General features: G+C 41.6%; 1 long non-coding RNA gene across 1 annotated transcript in view; it reads left to right on the top strand.

The window, feature by feature from the left end:
- Positions 1–20,489, top strand: part of LOC148222125 (uncharacterized) — a 285,860-nt gene that overhangs the window by 38,611 nt on the left and 226,760 nt on the right. Inside the window, exon 2 of the long non-coding RNA XR_015806892.1 lies at positions 16,155–16,195. This is a non-coding gene — a long non-coding RNA (uncharacterized LOC148222125). The remainder of the gene's footprint in view (positions 1–16,154; positions 16,196–20,489) is intronic.

The raw sequence follows: 20,489 nt of genomic DNA, 5'->3' as shown, positions 1-20,489 counted from the left end.
TCTGAAATCCCAGAGCTGCTGAGCCTGGTGATGTGCTCCTGTCTCTGCCCAATTCCTGAGCACCTGTCCCTCTGTGCACAACACTCTGCATTTCAAAAATCCTGCACATTCCCTCTCTTTATTACAACCATTCCTGAGGGCAAAAATTGTTCTGCTGCCCATTGAACCCAGTCCCTCTCCCAGTGCTGAGGGTTAGCAGAGCACGGTACTGAGTGACAGGTGATGGCATTCTGAACCAGAGCCATGGACAGGTAATGATGGCACCTTTCCTCAGCACCTTTTCATCCCACAACTGAGTTTTGAAAATACTGCCCAGGTAATGATGGCACCTTTTCCTCAGCACCACAGCTGAGTTTTGCAAATACTGGGGTTTTTTTTAGCATGGTTTCTCCTTTGAGGAGAAACCTTCTCTCAGACATCTTGGAGTGCTTGGCGGGCAGGTGATTACAAAATTGATTTGTGCCTAATGGACTTGGGCTTCCTGCAGGTTTTCTCTTAGTCTCTCCCACTTCAGCACCACGTTCAGTATTTTTTGGAGCTCTCCCGAAGTGTTAACAAGCTCATCCATTTCCTCCCACCTCCGATTGCCCCTTCTTCCACAGCCTTTTCAAACCCTTCCCATGCTCTAGCTGAAAAATAGATAACAAGCGCCACAATTAATGCTGGTTAATTATTTGTTGAAGAGAGAACTATGGAGCTGACACAGAAGCCTTTGCTGGAGGAAGATGCACTAATTTTGATATTATATCTCTATCACTCTGTTAATTCCCTGTGCCCTGCCCGCACCCCTCCCAGTCAGGAATTCAGAGTTTTGTGAAGCTTCTGTGGTTTTGCCATCGTGCCTGTAATTGGTCAATCAGCTCCAAAGCTCGCAGGTATGAGTGACATCCAGCAGAGTGCTGGGTGCTTAAACTGCCAATTTACCCTTCACTGTGCCATTGTGGCAGCTGTCTTTCCTGAGAAAAGGAGGCGAAAAAAAAAATGTAAAATGCGCTTCTAACAGCACTTAGAGACAGCTCTGGTGAATAGTTGGAGGCATTTTTGTGGTGTCTCTATAAATCTTTGCTCCGTTAGGCTGCAGGACAGCAGGGCATGGGGAGGGGGTCACTCGTGATGTAATTAACTCATTAACATTTCACCCCGGCATGGTTTGAGCACAGATATTCTGTGAATGGAAGGGAAGGATGGAGGGAGCGGCTGAAATGATCACCCTCGGGAATTATCGTCACCCTCTGAAATGTGGCAGATGCAAAAGCAAGGCTGGGCTTCAGCAGAGCGCTGGGAACTTTGTGCTGAAGAGCAGAAGCTGAGGGGCTGCTGTAATTTAAGTGTTTGTGTTTGAGCAGTCCCAGCCCGTGTAGGCAGTGCTGGCTTTTGCACATTTAATCTTCTTTCTGAGCTGTTGGGTGACTGCTCAGGGAGTCAGAGCCGATCCAATATATTGTTCTATACAGTGCCACGAAAATCAGTCTGGATCTGAACATTTAATTATGGGTTTTTTTCTGGATAGGTAGTCAGAGGCTTTACTGTGCCCGTGGCTTTAGCAAAACAATTCCTGTTAATTCCTGTTGGCTTTTAATGTGCATGAAGCCACACATTTTGCACAATTAATAACTGAATAATTATCGGATAATAACAACATAAAATAATTCACGTTTTCCAATTCCCCTGGCAGTCTGTGTTAGAGAATTTCGTGCTGGAGCTGCAGGTGAAGCCCGTGTTGATATTCCATGTATTGGTGTTTCCCTTTGCCTGTCTTACCCGTGTGCTGGCAGGCTGGCACGTTTTTGTCACATTCCACACTCAACTTCCAGGTCTGACCCTCCAAACGCAGTGCCAGGGCTGCCTGAGCTGCCTGAGGATTTCTTTATGACTCTCCCTTCCAGAAAAGAAATGGCAGAGGTCAGTGGGGGTTGGGTGAGTGTCAAAAAACCCAAAAACCCTCAGGAGATTTTAATTGGAATGTCCAATCTTTGCACATAGGGTGTATCACTGTGGGTTATTGCACAGTTTCTGCTGTCTTTAGCTCCTTCTGAGAAATTAACTTCCTTAGCTTCTGAAGAAATATGTTGAGGAGACAGGACTTTTGCTTTTTTAAAAATTTCTTATGGACTGCTTTTTCCTCCTGCTCTTCCCCGTTGATCCATTTCTGGAGGCTGCAGGAAAAGCACTCTAAATGAATGGATAATTCCAGCTAATCTGAAACCAACTATTTGGAAGATAGAAATGGTGAGGCTGAGAAAACTACTCAAAATCGTGAGCTTGTAAATATTTTAAAGTGATCTTATGCAAAATTCATCCAAAACGTGATTATTCTTCTTCTTTTCCATATTATTTTATATCTTCCTAAATCGCTAGCTCCCTTGCCAAAAAAAAAAAAAAAAAAAAAAAAAAAAAAAGGTAAATTAATGGCTGTATTTATGCAGTTACAATTGTGAAAATGCAGGGTGGTATTTGCAGCCTTAGAGCCGTGTCAGTTTTCACTCAGAGTTTCATACTTTGACGTTCCTTTTCATGTGGGAATAATCGCAGCAATAAATGAGATGTCTCATTTAGATGTCTCTTGCTGGATCTGCATATGAAATGGGTTTGCAGTGACAGGGAGCTGTGCTCTAATGAAGGGGTAGGGTTGCACATTGCTCTCCCCTCCCAGCACTTTGTACTTCCATGGCAATACTGGGAGGGGGGTGCTGGATCCCAGAAATCTGGAGTTTTGGAGCTTTCTGTGCTTCCAGGCACAGACCCCCCTGGAAAACACTGCTCTGGAGCTGGAACCTTGGAGAAGGCTTGGAAGTGTGAATAATGAGTTAGGAAATGTGAATAATGAGTTAGGAAATCTGAAATAATGAGTGAGAAATCACCAATGTGCAGTGGGTCAAATGTGTGTGTTTTCACTGAGTGATGGGGTTTAAATTTGAGGGTTTTATAGTATATTGGTGGATATGGGACAAGATGGAGAATTTGGGGTGGTGTCTTTTTCTTTGTTCATCTTCTTCCTCACAGAACTCAGGCAGTGACCTTTGGTTGGTCAAATGCCACTCTAAGATTGGTGGGAATCTATTATTGGGTGAAAAGGATAAATAATGTAGGTTTTAAACTTTTATTGGTTTGTTTGGCTTTAAAAGGCCTTGAAGCAGCCTCAGCTGGGACCATTTTCCCACTTCTAGCCAGGAGCTGGAGGTGCTGTTGCACTTTCTGTAATTTCTGATAAAATACAATAAACATCCAACCCAAACACGAGAATCACCTCAATCCTGGCTCAGAGGGAAAACAGAGACTGATAACAAACCACTAATGAGGGGGGCAAAGCCCAGGTGAAATTTCAACAAAAGAATTGAAATGATTTTTTTATTTTATTATTATAATTGAAATTTAAAATCCACATGCCTTGTTGTCATTTGGGGTCCAGGGGATACCTGGTTCCTCCTTGGTGGATATGATTGTGATTCCCTTTTGAAAAGTGATGAGCTGAAAGTTGAGGAGCATGAACTACTTGCTCAGTATATCATCTAAGCCCATTCCCATTAAAATAAGTTAAATCAGTTCTTTTCTTATTCTGTTATTTGCACAGCATTGCAACGTTATCCAAATTTAATTTTCTTTGTTGTCACAAAGAGTGTGAAGCTGTTTCTCACATCAAGTCCATGCCATGGTCACCACTGTCCCCATCTACAGAAAGAGGAGACATTTCACATTAAATGTCAATGTCACGACTTGGTGTCCACAGCAGAAATGTATTGGTTTCCACGGTAACCAATTGTTTAACCAAGAAAGGGGAGGAGGAGAAGCAGCAGATTTTGGTAATACAATTGAAAATCAGGATCAGGTCATAGGAGCCATTACAAAACCCGTGAAACTTGATTGTGTTCTTGTAAGACATGCAAATATGACCTGTGGTATATAGAATTCGGTGTAAATGTGTGTGCTTCATCACCTGTCCACAGCTCTGTGTTGCTCTTTTCTGCACTCTGTTGCTCTCTCACAGTCCGTGCTCTCCCAGTGCATCCATGGCCATGCTCTGCTGGGCACTGGGAGTCCCTGCTCCTCCCCATGGGAGGGGACACCTGCCTGTCCCTACTCCTGCTGTCCCCAGCCTTTATGGGATGCTCCGTGCTCCTTCCTTCTCTCTGAATCTTCCCAGCTGCTTTCTGTCCTTGAGTACTTGGAAATTCCTATTGAAATTCCTATCCCCCTTCCCCCTCAATGTCCCCATGTCCCCACTGCCACTCGTGTATGATTCCTCCAAGCTCTGACCCAGCCCGAGCAGAATTTTTTGGTTTCTCAGATTTGCAGCTGCCCAGACTCCATCCCCTGGTGACCCCACGGAGCAGCCATTGCCAAAATTTCTTTTAAATCACCTTTGCCAGCCAAACACTTTCTTTGTGAGGTGCTGCATGCTTTGATGGGGTGGGTGCTCAGCTCTGAGGTGCTGCTGAGCTTTGGGCAGGATTTCTCTGCTGCAGGGCAGGGGTGCCCTGTGTGTGCCCTGTGTGTGCCACTTGTCCTGCCTGGACAAAGCCCCGCTGCTCTCTGAGATGTCACTCAGGGTTTTCTCCCCCTGTCTCTTTGAGAGGAGGGATGGAGATGGACAAAGAAAGAGGGAACGAATTGTATTGCGTTTTGTTTGCATTCAAAACCGTGAGCTCCTGTGGTTTTAGGCTGCCAGAGGGCAGGGCTGGATGGGATTTGGGAAGGAATTCCTCCCTGGCAGTGCCCAAGGCCAGGTTGGACATTGGGCTCGGAGCACCTGGGACAGTGGGAGGGGTCCCTGCCATGGCAGGGGTGGCACTGGGTGGGGTTTAAGGTCCTTTCCAACCCAAACCATGGCTCTGGATCCCATGGGATGAGCAAAGCCAAATGAGAATTCACACACAGCCTGTTCTGCTGGGACAGAACCCAGGCTCCTGCTCTGGGACAATTGTTTTCAATCAGAATTCTGTTCTCTATTATTCATGAAAACCTGACTGAATTCACTTGTGATCTGCTGCATGCACTATATAAATATTCTCCATATGGTTTTTCTACCCATTTTTAAAAATATGATGATGTGTAACAAAAATTATATGAACACTTCAGTACATCAAAAGATGTCAATATATGAACCAGGTGTATTCTATAGTACAATAAAAATAGATAAAATTCAGTACAGATCAAAGAAATGTCATAAGCCATTGCTACATTTCAGAAGTAAACATTACTTAAAAATTTATTAAAATACATCAAAATTATTTCAAGGCATAATTTGGAAGAGAACTTGATGTAATTTGCATTTGATTTTTATGAAATTTTAAGAATAAAGGCAATTTTTATTTTTAAGGCAATTATTATTTCTAGAAACGTGGCCTCTGTATGACAGAAAAATCTAGTGCAACCATAAAGTTAAAGGAAACAAAAATTGTAGGAAACCAAAATTGCTTTAACGACCTCTGCTTGTTGCCTTGCTTTTTTTTTCCCTTTCTTTTCCATGTTCTTTTTCCTTTTTTTTTGCAGAAAGTCGCTTGAAATTTAAATATTAGATTTATAAATCAGGTTGTGCAAAACAGGAGGAGAGGCTGAAATTTACGGGTGATTTAAAAGTCCTTTTTCTCCCACTATTTTTATTTATATACACGTACATATATTCCAAACTTTTAATTGCTGAAGTGTTGCTAAGTAAGCAAATCATGCTTGATTTAATGGTCTCCATGTGAGATTTTCCATCTCCTGTTTCCCGTGGTCATTAAGTGGGGAAAGGATTTCATGAGCAGTTGGTGACAGCCTCTCTGCTGAACGGGTGTGACACAGGAGCAGGGCACAGGCTGGCCCACAGGGATGGAGATGTCACATCCCAGACAAAACACACCTGAGTGTTCTTGGTTTCAGCAAGAAACAGGGCTTTCCTATCCAGTTTAAAAAAAAAATACATATATATAGCAATATATCCAATTTTATTTTACATTATTGGGTGTGTTCTCCGTTTCTCTTTGGAGCATTACAGCCAGATAAATTTGTTCATTTTAAGATTTAAAAAATACCTTAGCATCAATTTTTGATATTTATTTTGATGCTCACAATATTCTTTTGGTTTTTGTCTTGCCTCTTCCACTCTGGCAGGTGTTGTCTGATTTTCAGTACTGCACCTGGTTTTGCTGATGAATGTCCAGAGGAGGTTCTGGGCTCTGCCTGAGCCTGATTTGTTTTTTAGGGGCTCGGTGTTTTATCAGCTCCTTTATTCCCAGCAGAACAATCCCAGTGATTCACGGTGCCATTGTGTGCTCTGTCCCTGCTGCACCTCGGACCCAACCCCAAACTTTGGGTCAGCTCCTGGCTGGATTTTGGCTTTAAATTGTTCTTCAAAGTCCCTTCCTCCCCACTGATGGGCAGTGTCAGAGCGTTCCTTCACGCTTGCATAACCTTTGTCATCAAAGCACTTTAGTGCCTTTTATTCCATCACTTTATCCAGCTCTGATGTTTGCCTTCTCCCTTTCACTGCAGTGAAAGTAGAGCTCGTGGCTAATGTCCCTTAAATCCCACAGGAACACAAGGGCCGAGGATAAAAAAGAAAATTCTGATTTTTTTTTAACTCCCTGACCCAAGATTTCTCTGGGAACAGAGAGGCAAAAGAAGATATCAGGGCTGGCAGACTTGTGATCACCAGTGGTTAGAGGCTAAGGAGGCAGAAAAGCTATTTTTGTGGTGGAGGCTGCTGACCACGGCTTCAGTAGATGGAGGAATCATAGCTAGAGGTTTAAATAAGCCTTTTGTTTTTTTAAAAAAGTCAATGGCTGTTAGGGGTGCTGAAATTGAAAATTGACTAAGCCATTGACTTCTAGAGAAGAAAGGCATCATGAAAAATTCTCTGAAAAGCAGGAAGATACCAGTTTTAGAACCAGAGGAAAATAATTGCCCAATGAAACTGTTTATTCCCTCCTTTTGGGGATTTGAAAGTCTTCCTGGAGGGTCTCCTTCCTGTCAAATTTGCAGCTCCTTTTGGCAAAGCTTTTGAGGAACTCTTACAGAAAGATATTGACAGTGAAATACTTGGAACTTCTGGAAACAATTGAATCTTTCAGTATTGCACTGTTATTTTGTGGGATTAACTGTTTGTGCAAAACCAGTGTAGAAAAAAACTCACCTGTCCTAAGGTACAATCCTACAGGAGGCTCAACCCCAGCAATCATCTTTCCTACTAGACAATTATCCAACATTATCACTGTATTGGGATTAAAAATAGTACAGGGAAGAATTATGGAGTGTTTAGGATGATCTTGCATTCAATAATTCTGTGAATCAGACTGAGAGCCATGCTGAGAGGAGGAGAATCCAGGGTGTGCATCCTCTGGAGATGGGGACAGTGAGGGGTGTGTGACTTCCCGGGGAGTTTGTGGAAGAGCAGCCCTCACCCATCCCCAGGCATCTGCAGTGTGGGATATTTTTTTTTTTTTTTTTATTCTCTAAATTTAAAGGGCAGCAGCAAAGCAATCTGTTGTTTGTATAGAGGAGAGTGATGGGAAAGAAAGGAAATGCACTCAAGGGAATATCTACTCCACTCCAAGATGCCACTTGAAAAACAAGCACAGGGAAATGTTTGCACAGCACGAGGCACAGGAGGGTCTCCGGTGCACATGGAGCAGCTCCTCCCAGAGAGGAGTGAGTTCCATTTTTAAAATCCTGGCTTGGTGAGAGGGTGAGATGTGACAGGAGGGCTTTGACAGCATTTCCAGGCTCCGAGTGTGGTTTGGAGGTGACGTGAGGAGCTTTTCAGTGTCAGCCTGAGCTCACAGGGCCAGGCCAGGTCTCCAGCAGCAGATGTTGTTACACAGAATAATGGAGTGTTTCACAGGGAGGAAGGGGACATCTGTGAAGGTCGTTTGACTTGAGACCAGTTCTGTTCACAGAAGTTGAGATAACATTCTGGCTGGGATTTTTTTTTTTTTTTTTTTTCTTCCTGGTAGCCTGCCAACGAAGTCTAATATTATCTGCCCCTCTTTTAATAGTTTCAACTAGATATTTCTGGAAAATGCGCTCACAAATTTCAATTTTATTGAAGCTGGGATGGATGGAAGAAGAATTTACGGAATAAAATCTTAGCTAATTATTGGCTGAAAACAAAATAAGCTAAATATCTGAATGCTGAGGAAAAAAATTTACTGTTTGAAAAAATTCTTCCAAACAGTGATTGATTCTGAGTGAATTTCTGTCTGTGTTAAATGCTTTGTGGTACCTTCAAGTCGCTATTTGTACTGTGAGTAAATAGAGAAAAGAAGGCAATTTGGGGTGAGCCCAGAAGTCCTGCTCTGGTTACAAGGACAGGGTGCCTTAAGGAGGAAGCCCCTTGTGTCACCCAGCTTGGTGACAGTCTCCATTGTCTGTCTCATCTTTTACAGCCCATTGATCATAAAATATGCATTACTTACATAGTAGAGCTTTCATCCAATTTTTTTGAAGTTCTGCCTTTTGGCACCCAATCTCTCTGACCTTCTGGTCTGAGATCTTCTCCTGACTGATGCCTCAGTTTCTAGAACAGTTTCAGAACCAAATCCTGTAATCCTGTGTTATTATTTTGCTGTAGAAACCTGCCAGCAGAATTACTGTTGGAAGACATATAAAGTGCAATTATTACAGCCAGAGCCTGCTCTGTTCCTTTGCATGTTGCAGAATTTTTGGGAAGGCTGTGGCTGGGCACAGACAAATCCCCAGTTTGCCTTGTCCTGATGTAGGGTGGGATGAAACCACAAGGTTTCTCCATCTCATGGACAGAGTCAAGAGGAAATAAAATCCTGTTGTGCAAGCTGAGGCAGGAATAAAACAGTGCAGGAAACCTCCAGTGCAGGGGCTGGGGCTGCTGAGGGAGCACATGAAACATTTCTCCTGGAGATAAACCAGAGCATGTGATAATTCTGCAAGCCCTGAAGAGCAGCTTGATTGAGAGCAAGCCTGGGAATAAGGGAAAACCCTGCAAGGATGCAATAGGAAGATGGTTGTTTACAAATCTCCTTTATTTCTGATCTCTCTCAGTCATTTCTAATTCTCCCCATACCAAAAATTATTTGTTCTGTTGCGTATTTTCAAAGAAAACCTGGCATTTGAGCTTAAAAGCTGTTCTGATCTTTTTAGATGTGCTTGTTTTTAAGAAAAGGTCTAGATGGAATTTTGTCTGAGCTCCAACCAGTTTGAGCTCCTGTCTGTGTAATAGGTGCTGACTTGTTTGTCTGTACTCTCACTGAGTATTGCTGTTTAAAATGCCATTTGTGCTTGCAGATATTTTTTATGGAATTACGGGACTAAATAAATAAGATTTACAAAAACTGTGGATTTTGGTTTACAATGTAATAGTCCTGTAAATGAAATTTTCCTGTTCATGATTGTTAAACGAATGATGGGTAGAAATTAAACGCTCCTGTCTTTGGAGTAAACAGGAGAATGGAGCCAGAGAGGTTTTGTGGCAGTATTTTGTGAGTGCCTTTCTCATTTGTTCTGTGCCAAGTGACCCTAAAGGCTGCAGGTCTCCCTTTCCCAATTGTTGATACCACCCTGAAAGCTCCAGCCTGCACAGGACTTTGATGTCGCTGTTTTGATCCTGTCCCTAAGCAGTAAACTCTGAATTGTGTTAGATAACTCTTTTCTCAAAGAGGGGTCAACTGCTGAGCAAACAACTGATGGGTGACACTGTGAGGGTGTTGTGTGATCAGCCTGCCTCAAAGGAGCCAAACAAGCCAGGAGTTTGTGGGGATTTTACATTTTGTGGTGCATCTCTTGCTGATCCCATAAACGTTTTCAGGTATTTTATTTTCTGGTGGACAATACCCAGAGGTGTTCTGGTCAGTGCAGAGATTAATCAGTGAGTTTGGAGGATTAGGAAATGAGTGTCCAGGAATATTCTGCAGCCTCTGCTCCCCGTGGTGTGTCCTTAGTACAGATTTTACCCAGCACTGGGGACACCTTGTAGCTTCTAAAGGAGATGGACTTGAAAGGTGGAATCTCCTCCAAATGAGGACAAGGTCATTGCTCAATGTGAATTATTCAGCAAAACGTCTTTTCTGCTGGAAAAATGCCAGTTATTAGGTTCTTCCAGGTCTTGTCAAGTGCTTTAATCACTGGACCGAATCTCATGCTGGGCTCTGGGGAAAGTGTCAGCAATTGCAAGAAGTGGGAAACCTCCTAAAGAGAAGGAGAGCTCTTCAGGCACACCAAGGATAACTCACACAGCCTGGGCAGGGATTTAGCCCTGCCCTGGAAATAATGAGCTGGAGAAGGAACTCTGTTGGGTGGTCTTTTACTAAAGCTTTGGAACCCTTTGCCACAGGAGGCTCTGGATGTAAGAGTTCTCACAAATTCAGGAGAACTGTACTAATTCTTGGAGGAAAAAGAAACCATTACAGTCTGCTGGATACAGAAATATTTCAGGAGGTCCTGAGCTGCAGGTTGTTGTGTTTCAGGTGAAGACATCAAATAAATGACTTTGTCAGTGAGCAGACAGTGAGTTAAATGGGTCAGTGTGGCTGTTCTGCCATTCCTGGTGTGTTTCTTAGGGAGAGCAGTGATTCCAACACGAGTCTGCCATATCGCAGGTGAGAGTCTAATCTGCAAGATTTGCAGTCTGTTTGTGTGGGCTGTAAGATGTTTTTGCAAAACATTTCTGAGCTATCCAGCTCTTTGTTTCTCATTACATTGAATTCCTGTTTTCTAGTCAACCTTTCCCTTCAGCAAAAAAAACCAAAACAAAACAAAAAAAAAAACCAAAAAACCAACTAACAAAAAAAAAAGCCAGAACAACAAAAGAAAACATGGAGAAGGAAACTCATGGATAAATAATGGCTCAGTGAATGTGCAGAAGAGCCACTTTGTAAATAGGGAAATAAATGCCATTTTATTTTACATTTGATGTAGGAGGGGCTGGGAAAACGTAGGAGTGAGGACAAAGGGAAGCAGGAGATTATTTCTTAGAAAGAGACGTAAAAGGAGGCGCTGTCACAGGTGTGAGAATTCCTTTCCGTGCTGGAGTGCCTCCCTCCCCTGCAGAGCCCTGCCTGGGTTTTGTTGGGCAGCTCTGGGCTCTGTGGGGCCAGGCAATCCCAGCTGCAATCTCAATTCCAGTTCTGACCCCTGGTTAATATTCCATTTCCCGGGGCTGGTCCCTGCCCCATGCCTGTGTGTCAGACCCGGCCACAGCAGCGCTGTGAGCCCCCCAAAAATCACCTTCTTGGGCGTGCCTTCCCCTCCCCTTTGCCTCCTTTGGAGATATTGCTGTTAATTTGAGGAGTTCAGGCGTGAATGCTGCTGGAGGTGTTCACCCTCCTCATCTGCCACCAATTCCCTGCTCGGCTCCTCTCCCCACATTCGTCTTCTCTGCTCTCCCATTTGCCACAGCTCCCACGCTAATGATGGGGATTAAACACATGGATATTCCAGAAGAGAGTTTTGGTGAGGAGTTTAGTGGTGTTTTGTTGCAGTGCCATTGTCATTTGTGTGGAAGGAATGGAATGTTTGATTGTGCTGTTTCCCTTGGTTTAAATGATACATTTATGAACTCTAGTCATGAGCACAGACCAATTTATCTTAAGGAAAAAGGGAAATAAAATCTTGATAAAACCTCCTAGCTTCCAAAGCTCCTTCTGTTCATTGTTTATGTATGGTTCTGCAGCCCTGGATATTTTTAGATTGGTACTCCCGTTGAAACCACAAGTTTTGAAAGTTTAAAGAATGCATTAATACGTCTTTATTGAGATCATCTTTGCTCCTGCATTGTTCCAGTTTCTTTGCATCTACTCATTTGGCAGACTTTAAACTTTGTACCTCTTTTGCCCGGCTTAGCATACTTTTTTTTTTTTTTTAATTTTTCTGTCTTCAGAGATATAAATTTTGTAATGTAATAGTAGAGTTTGCAAAAAAAAAAAAAAAAAAACACCCAAAAAACCCAAAATCAAATAGCTTTTGACTTGGAATGACTTGGAATGATTTGGGATGACTTGGAATGACTTGGAATATGTGGCTTGCTGTTTGCTTGGCTAAACCACATGATGACAAGAAAGGACCTCTCTTTGCTCACACTGACCATTTCAGTGAGCTGTTTGCTCAGAATGCTCTTCTGAGGCTTGAGCAGGAGTTTTCCATTTTTTTCCCCCTCCTCTTCGCTTTCCCCAGGAGCACTGTTAGCCTGCCAAGCCCTGATGATTTCCATGAAATGCCATGGCCAGTGAAAAATGACCCTGTCCCGGTCAGAAGGTGACACCAGGGACGCTGAGTGCGTTTCCTGTGCCATCAGAACCGTGGGCACAGGGGATTCGGAACAAGAAGAGCACCTGAAAGCCACCGCGGTGGCGTTTATTCGGATTTCCCGAGGGATGAGAGCAGTCCTGCCCGGCAGTGTAAGGAGGCTCCGTGCACACACATCCCAGTGTTTGCCATGCAAACACCACGGGCTTTTGGAGGTCATGGAGCGGTGCAGGAGAAATCCCTGCCCCGAGCCCATCCGGGGAGCTGAGCAGATTGGCAGGGCAGGGGCAGAACAAACTCGAATCCTGGGGGACACCCGGTGCTCTTTAACCAATTCAAAGCAGCTTGACATTCCTTCCACCGGTGACATTTTATTCCTCCGTAATGGTCCTGTCACAAAAAAACTAACTGCGGCAGACAGATTTGATGTGAATTTCCTGGAGTAGTTTCTGAAGAGGTGGACAGGGTTTAATTCTAATATATATTGTGCTCTGGTCGGTTCGTACAACAAACTACACGGCTTGGAAGTGGAATAAATCTCTGGCTCTTGCAGTTTTTCCTGAACACATTACTGGGTCATGAGGGAAGAGATTATGTGCTTTGAAGTATTGTGGTTTAGTAGTCAAATCACAGAGGTGATAGATAGGCCTCCTGCATTCTATTTTCATAAGTATTATTTGCTATGAATAAAAATCCCATTGCACTTCCTCTGACTTCTCTGCTGCATCCATTCCGTGGCACGAAGTGAAAAAGTGGAGCTGCAGGGAGGGAGGGAGCTCAGGAGGCTCCTGGGTCCTCTCCTTATGCAAGATGGAATCAAAGCACAAATAGATGCTGCCAAAAAAACTCATACTAAAAGATCTCTAATGATAGTAACTTCACACCTTCCCTAAGCAATCTGTTCCAGGGCTGCAATAATGTGATTTTTTTTTTATTTTTTTTTTTTTAGGCTGGCTTTTTAGCTCTTCTAACCATGAAAACAATGTGCTACAGTGCAGGAAGGAAATGGGTGGATTTTGCATGGAGAAGCATTTGAAGTTATTTTTTTCCTAGAGTGCACAAATTGCTTCTCTTCCCATTTATTGTTATGGTAGAACAGACTTACCATAGTGTGTGAATTCATAAATATATATATATATATTTATATGCTTGTGTGTGAATTCATATACATATTTGTGTGTGTGTATATATATATATATATATATATATATATATATATACACTGAAAACCCTAACACCATCAACATTATTTAGAAAAAATCTCCCTATTTAAATTGTTAGAGATTTATATCCCTGAAGCTGAAGGACCAGGGATACAGAGATTCTATTCCCAGCAGTTCTCTTTGCCAAAATTTGAGCTCGTTGATTTGTACATCTCGAATTCACCTTTAGACATGATCTGACACTTTGTGCTGTTGTAGAATATTAAGAATTTGGCATTTATCATGTGTTTTGTTCTTCTGCTTCTCCTTTCATAGCAAATTCTGGATGGTTTTGCTTTACTTTCATCTGGTTGGTTTTATCAGGACAGAATTCTCATCTCTAAATATAATAGAATTGTATTTACTGCTAAATACCTGTGTTAAATTGCATATAAAGCCATTTCATGTAGAGCAGATTTGAAGGTGTGTATTAATGGTATTTTATTTTCCTCTGTGTGTTTAGAGTCTCCTTTCTGAAGCTCACCAGGGACAATTCTGTGTTGTAAATCCTGGGCAGAAGTTGCATTTGATGCTGCTCAGGCTGGGATTGCAGTGTATTGGGGTGTCTTTGCTATGGTGCACCATCAATTTGTCTGTCTGTGAGCTCATGGTACAATTATCCATATCATTTCTTTATAAATTGACCTGTGCAAGAATTGTATAGAGTTGGAGAGGAATCTCAGCTTTTCATGCTGCTCAGCTTCAAATACAGGGTTATTTAGCTGAGGCACTTCAAGAGTTTCCTTTAATCTCCACAAACTGCTGTGCTCCCAAAAGCACCCTTGATCATCCATCTCCAGGATTGTTCCTCCTGGTAATGACTGCTGCTCTTTTCCCCCTCCCACTTTTTCCCTTGTACCTTCATTTAGATATGCTAATTCTCTGATTGGTTTGTCTCCCCTCCCTTTGGAAACAAAAGAAACTCAAGACTGAGTGCAACCATAAATTCTAGGGTTTCAGAGATCTTAGATTTGAATTTTTTTTTAAAATATTTTTTTATAATCTGCTAGTAAAACAGAAAAAATAGCAGCAATTTTGGCTAAGGCTCAAACTCTATCCTAGCCTCTATTTCGGGCTGGTTTTAATCCATAAATGTTCATGATGTTAAATAGCATCGTTCTGAGAGGTCCAACATGGCACATGGAATATTTGATCTTCCTTTGTGTGTGTTTGGAGTGCTCTCCTCAGCAGATAACACACATCACAGTGCTGCACACAACTCCCCAGGCTGCCTTAAGAGCTTCTCACATTCAGGAGCAGCAGAAGAATGTAAAACATCCTTGTAGTGTTCCTGCTCTCATTATGGAAAATAAGATTTTTTTATTTTTTTTTCCTGAAGTCTTTAGTAGACCTGTATCCTCAATCATTTGCCATCTCAGGTTATTTTATTTTATAATTCCGTGCTGGGAAAATTGGTTTAAATCCTTGGCTCGTTCAGACGATGTTTAAATTTTAATCTGCAGCGAATAACAAAATGTGGAATTCCTTTGTTTTATCTGTCAGCATTTTATATTATCCAGTGGGAATCTTGTGCAGCTTCACAGGAGACCCATCTGCTTTCCTGTTCTTCTCATTGTGCCAATCAAAAAGTCACTTGTAGCAGTCAGAAGAGCCACACATTTTGGGTGGATTCACAGAAATCCCCCATCCAGGAGCCTCCCCTACCCCGTCCCATGAAAAGTTGTTTTAGCTCTAAGAACTTGTAATTTCTGAACAGAACCATCAGTGAGTTACCTTTCAAGTCAGATTTTAATTAGCTGATATAATAACTATTGACTTTTCTTTAGGGATATGCCAGTATTATTGATATGACAATTAAAAGCAGAAGGATTAGTCTATTAAAGAAGTACTAATTGACTCTCATCTTACCAGGCTAAACAATTAAGAGCTGATTGGTCAAAATAAAGTGAGCTGTGTCTGTAATTATTGAACTCAGGATTTCACTTCTTCTCCCACTTTTTTTTTTTTTAATGTTTTTGCTTGAATAATCTGCTGAATTGATAGATGTTTTCAAGTGGGTTTGAAGTGAGTAGCACGAATAGAAATTGCAGAAGGAGTTTGTGTTTATTGTTGAATGGTTTGTAGACAAAGGAGGAAGCTTTCCAGAGATGTGGAAATTGTTCCATTCTGATGGTGCTGATTGGCTTAACCGTGTTTTCTACTGAGATAATTATTCACTCTGCTTCATTTTCTGTCTTACACATTGACTCCCTGTGATGTGGGGTGGATTCTTCACTTTGCAAAGTGGTGCAAGCTGTGCCTGATGATGATTTTTGTTGGGAGTTGGTTCCTCTTGTCATGATGGGAACGTGGGTTCCTTTTGCCTGAACACAAATGACTGCAAAAAATACAAAATACTCAGTTGGGTGATTTTGTCTTGATGTTTGCTGCGTTGTCCTAACAAACACCATTTTCTATTTGAAGTAAAATCTCGAGTACTTTGTTGCCAAAAGGCACAAAAATCATCCCTTTCTGTTTGGGAAAAAACAACTTGGAAATCTTGAGAATATATGAAATCCAAAATTGTTATAATAGCAGAAGTTTTATGACCCCAGAATGAGTTAACACATTTTTCTTCTGTGCTATAAAGTTAGAAAAATAATTTTCCCATTAGAGTTAAAGTTTGGTTGTGTTGCTGATAGAGAATTGAAATGTTTAACTGCTAAATTGAAATTAAACTCCTGCTGACAGCTCTTATTTATCACTTGCAATAGTTTTTGTGTCCTGAGCATTGCTCTCCCTTCTCTTCCCATCCAGGGCACTGATGGAGCTTCATAACCCAGATCTAGGAAGACAAGGTAGGACTTGAAGGATATAAATTGTTGTTCATGATCTTACTTTGCTGATTTGGATTCAAATTTTGCCGATTGCTCCGCTGCTTAGAAGGCTTTGGATTGTTCTTGTGAGACTGTAATGTGATTTCGTTTTGGTGAGAAAAGAACATTTTGAATTCTCTGCAGATTTCTATCCTTTCTGACAGTGGTACTTGCAGTTTTCAGCGTTCTGTTTGTCCTGGGCTGTAGGACAGTGGATGACTCTGGTTTGCTGATGTTTGTCACACCAGTCTGAGAGCTTGAGCAGAAATTTATTCTAAAAAACAAAAAAAAACTTTGCATTTTTAAAAAAGTTTCCTTTGGTGTAATTTGTGGTGCTCACGGGTATTCACTGAGCTGAGAGTACATTTCATGCAGGGGTTTAGGAGGAAGAACAACTTTGCCAGGGAAGTTCAGAAGGACTGTGGAGAATGCAAATAATCTGAGCAGGAATTGAGGTAGAGACCAAAAGATGTGTAACCCTGTAGTTCTGACCCAAACTTTATTCAGAAAGTATCCTTGTCAAACATTTAGAAAATAAAATATCAGGGCATGAAAAGTAAATGTGAAGAGTGGCAAGATGTTGGTGAGCTGGATTAAAAATTTATACCCAAGGGTATGTGGCACTTTCAAAGTCCTGAGGCATCTGAGAAATTTTACACAGTTGAAAAGTTATTTTATTCTTTACACAGTTGAAAAGTTATTTTATTCTTTCTCTGTATCACACTGGAGATGGGGTTGGGGTTCTTGTGTGTTGTGGAGTGGGAATGTTGGTCTGGAAGGCAAAGGAAAGAATTGGGTCAAAGCCCAGGATTCTATCACTGACAGTCACACAATTAATTAATGAATTAATGAATTAATATTGCAAGATGCAGCATTACCTGAGCAGAAAGAAATATGGCACTGCCTTGTTTTTTCAGTCACCAATAAAGAAATCACTCGTTTCTAACCATAACAATACTTACTTCTTAAAAAATGGAAATAACACAGTGGGTTTTCTATTATCCTTTTAGCTGAGCATTTTGTTTTCCTGCAAGCAAATCACCTGAAAAATTACCTGCTGAAATAGAAATTTTTTTTTCATTACGTACACTCAAAAGAGACTACTTGAAGATACACTTGATTTGACAATCTAAAAACAAAAATTCAAATAGTTATCACCAATGCTTTGTTCCTTAGATTATGCACTCTGCTTTAGATTTTTCAATGCAGGCCAATGTTCTCCAACTAACCGTTTCAAAAATCTTTAAAAGTATTTAAAAATGAAACAAAAAAACCCCCAAAAGAAGTCTGAGAATCTTTTCAAAATTCATTGAAGTAGCTCTCTAATTATGTATTCAAGCTGAATTATCTTCTCTTTTTCCCTTCATTACATTCACAGTGAGAAACAACATGTTTCATTTAAATAAAAATCTCAGTGTGGTAAATCAGACTGTATATTTATATAGGACTTTCAAAGAAATCTGGGCATTGACTATTCCAAGTGTAGGTCAATTATATATCTTGAAACTGAATACATGGGATAATAAATAGTGATTTAAATTGACAGTGTCAATCCAGCTCTGAAGAAAGGGAATAACGTGGCACATGGGAGAAAAATGATCTACAAATAATTGAGAATGGCACCTAGAGCAGATCAACAGACTACAGGCAGAACTACAAAAAAAACCTGGGTTTGGAAAGTTTGAAAACTAATAATGTTTGGGATGTTTTTAATTAAAAATTTGTGGCAACTGTTCAGCTATGAGGTGTTGCATAATCCAGTATTCATTTATCTAAGTGGAAATGAATAAGAAAATTGATATGAGGAAAACTCTTGAAGTGTGAAATTCCCACAGTTATCTATAAAAAGTTACAGTTCTTTGTGTCTCTCCTAATAGCAGCAGGAGCCAGGTAAGAATAGATTTGTTCTTTAATCCAACATGCCACAGCCTCAAAGCTTTCTTTGCATGTCTCCAGCAGCTGCTGAATGCAGAACTTCTTTGAAAAAGCTGTGGAGAGGTTGTAGGTTTGGGGAGGTTTGTGTGATTTGGGAGGGCTGTCATGAAATTTGGAAGGGAAAAACAGGAGAAGAGGGTTGGCTGCTGAGCAGTGTGTGATGAAATTAAGGGCAGAGTGATTTACTTGTTTCAGTTTTCATGTGGGTCACTAAATATCTCAGCTCTTGTCTCCAGAGCTGCTGGACAGGTGCAGGGTTGTAAAAATCAGGACATTTGTGGTCATTACCAGTTTCTAAATGTAAAGTTTGTTGTCATTTGACACCATTTGATGTTCAGTGGTGAAAAGCCAAACCTGGAGCTGACTTGGAAATATTTTAGCCAACGAGGTGTTTTTTTCTGAAAGAGATTCAAAACTCAGCGATGAACTCTCATTAATTCCATTATCTCCCGGGCTGTGTCTCCTGCTGGGAGTTTCTCAGGGCTGTAGAGCTCTGGATGTGTTTGAAGCCCCAGGAAATGCTGAGGCAGGTGTGCATTTTCTGCCACAGCACTGCACATCCTGCACTTGCCAATCTTGCATGGGAAGCAGATGGGAAACGTTCCTGGGAGACAGGAGTGGAAATGTCCCCTCACTTCTCTTCTTTGGCTTGAATCTTTGCTGCTGTGAGACAGGAAGAACAAGGAATAAAGAGGAATAAAAGGAAATATGAAGGAATATTTGTTGGATAAGGTGACTGTCCTGATAGGTGCCTTGAGGAGGATCCTTCCCTCTTATCTCTGATCTGAGCATCCTCCTGCCTGCTACTCAGGATTTCTTCCTTTTTCTCTTTTTCCCCCCCTTCTTTTATCATTTTAAAGGTTTTTGTCTGCCTTTTTAACGCAAAGTGGGTCATCTTCAACTGCAAGCTGCTAAGCTTTTGCAATCCAATTTTCAAGAAAATTAACCAGCTCTTTCTTACCCAGATCATATGGGAGCCCATGTAGCCTGAGGATTTCATCTTGGATCTAGTTCTCAAATATTTCTACTCTGGTCTGTAAGATTTTATCTCCTTTCATTAGACTTGTCTATTCAGGCTTTTCCTCAGCTTTCAAAAAGTTCCATTTTTTTTTTGTCTTTCCATCTTATATTCCCCTTATTTGACTCTTCTCAAGCTCTTGAGAAGCCCAAGCTCTCTTTGACACCAATGTTTTCCTGAAAATCTACAGGAAAAAGTTTCTTAGGAACACTTCTAATCTCTTTTTTGCTAATTAGCTGGTTCTCACAAGATGAACGTTGTCTCTTCCAATATTGTGATGCTATAAAGTCTCAAAATGTTCATCTGTGTGATATTAATGCTTTAATATTTAAAGTCATATTTACTTAGCTCTGTATTTGACAGATTTCTGTAAATTTCATTACTATGCAACAGGAAAAAGCAAATTAAGAAATGTGGTGTTCCCTGGCCTGGTGTCAGGAGCCTGCCAATGTTTCTGGAGAAATAGCTTTAAAATTACCTCAAAAAAAGGAAATTGCCTAAGCAGGGGCATGCAGAGGATGCTGTGGAGAAAGGGAGCTGTAAAAAAAGGAGCTGTGGTGTTCTCATAAGGATGGAAATTCCCCAGGCTGGGGGACGTTTGTGGGACATTTTTTGGGACTTTTTTTGGACGTTTGTGGGACATTTATGGGACATTTTGTGGGACATTTATGGGACAGTTTGTGGGACATTTTTGGGACTTTTTGGGACGTTTGTGGGACATTTGTGGGACATTTTGTGGAACATTTGTGCGACGTTTTTGGGACATTTATGGGACATTTTGTGGGACACTTATGGGACATTTATGGACATTTTGTGGGACGTTTTTGGGACATTTATGGGACATTTTGTGGGACATTTGTGGGACGTTTTTGGGACATTTTATGGGACATTTGTGCCTTGCCAGCACCCCCAGCTTGGCTGGGAGAGCCAGAAGGGACAAAGCCAAGCCCAGCCCTTGCTGTGCTGATGCTGGGAGTGTTCCAGGCAGATTTGGTGAGCCCAGGGCGATTCCTCCCTGAGCTCCCAGGGCAGCACCGAGCTCTCCAAAATCCCAGGGGCACCACAGGAACATTTGATGGTGTCCAGGCAGCAGCAGAATTGCCCTGGGAAGCTGTGAAGGATGGGCACAGGACTTTTGGAGCAGGCTCAGGGTGTTTGTGGTGCCAGGGTGGAGCAGTGACCCTGCACTCAAAACCTTAATTGAGTCCTGCAGGAATTAATTACATTTTCATTGGAAAGGGAGGAAGTGGTTAAAATCCAAAACACATCTGACAAACAGATGAAATGTTGAAGAACTAGAGGGGGAGAAAAGTACCAAAAAAG

This window comes from Sturnus vulgaris, chromosome 14, assembly GCF_052056855.1.
Source record: "Sturnus vulgaris isolate bStuVul1 chromosome 14, bStuVul1.hap1, whole genome shotgun sequence".
NCBI classification, from domain to species: domain Eukaryota; kingdom Metazoa; phylum Chordata; class Aves; order Passeriformes; family Sturnidae; genus Sturnus; species Sturnus vulgaris.
The sequence above is the reverse complement of the archived record's forward strand: the minus strand, read 5'-3'. Positions and strand labels throughout refer to the sequence as shown.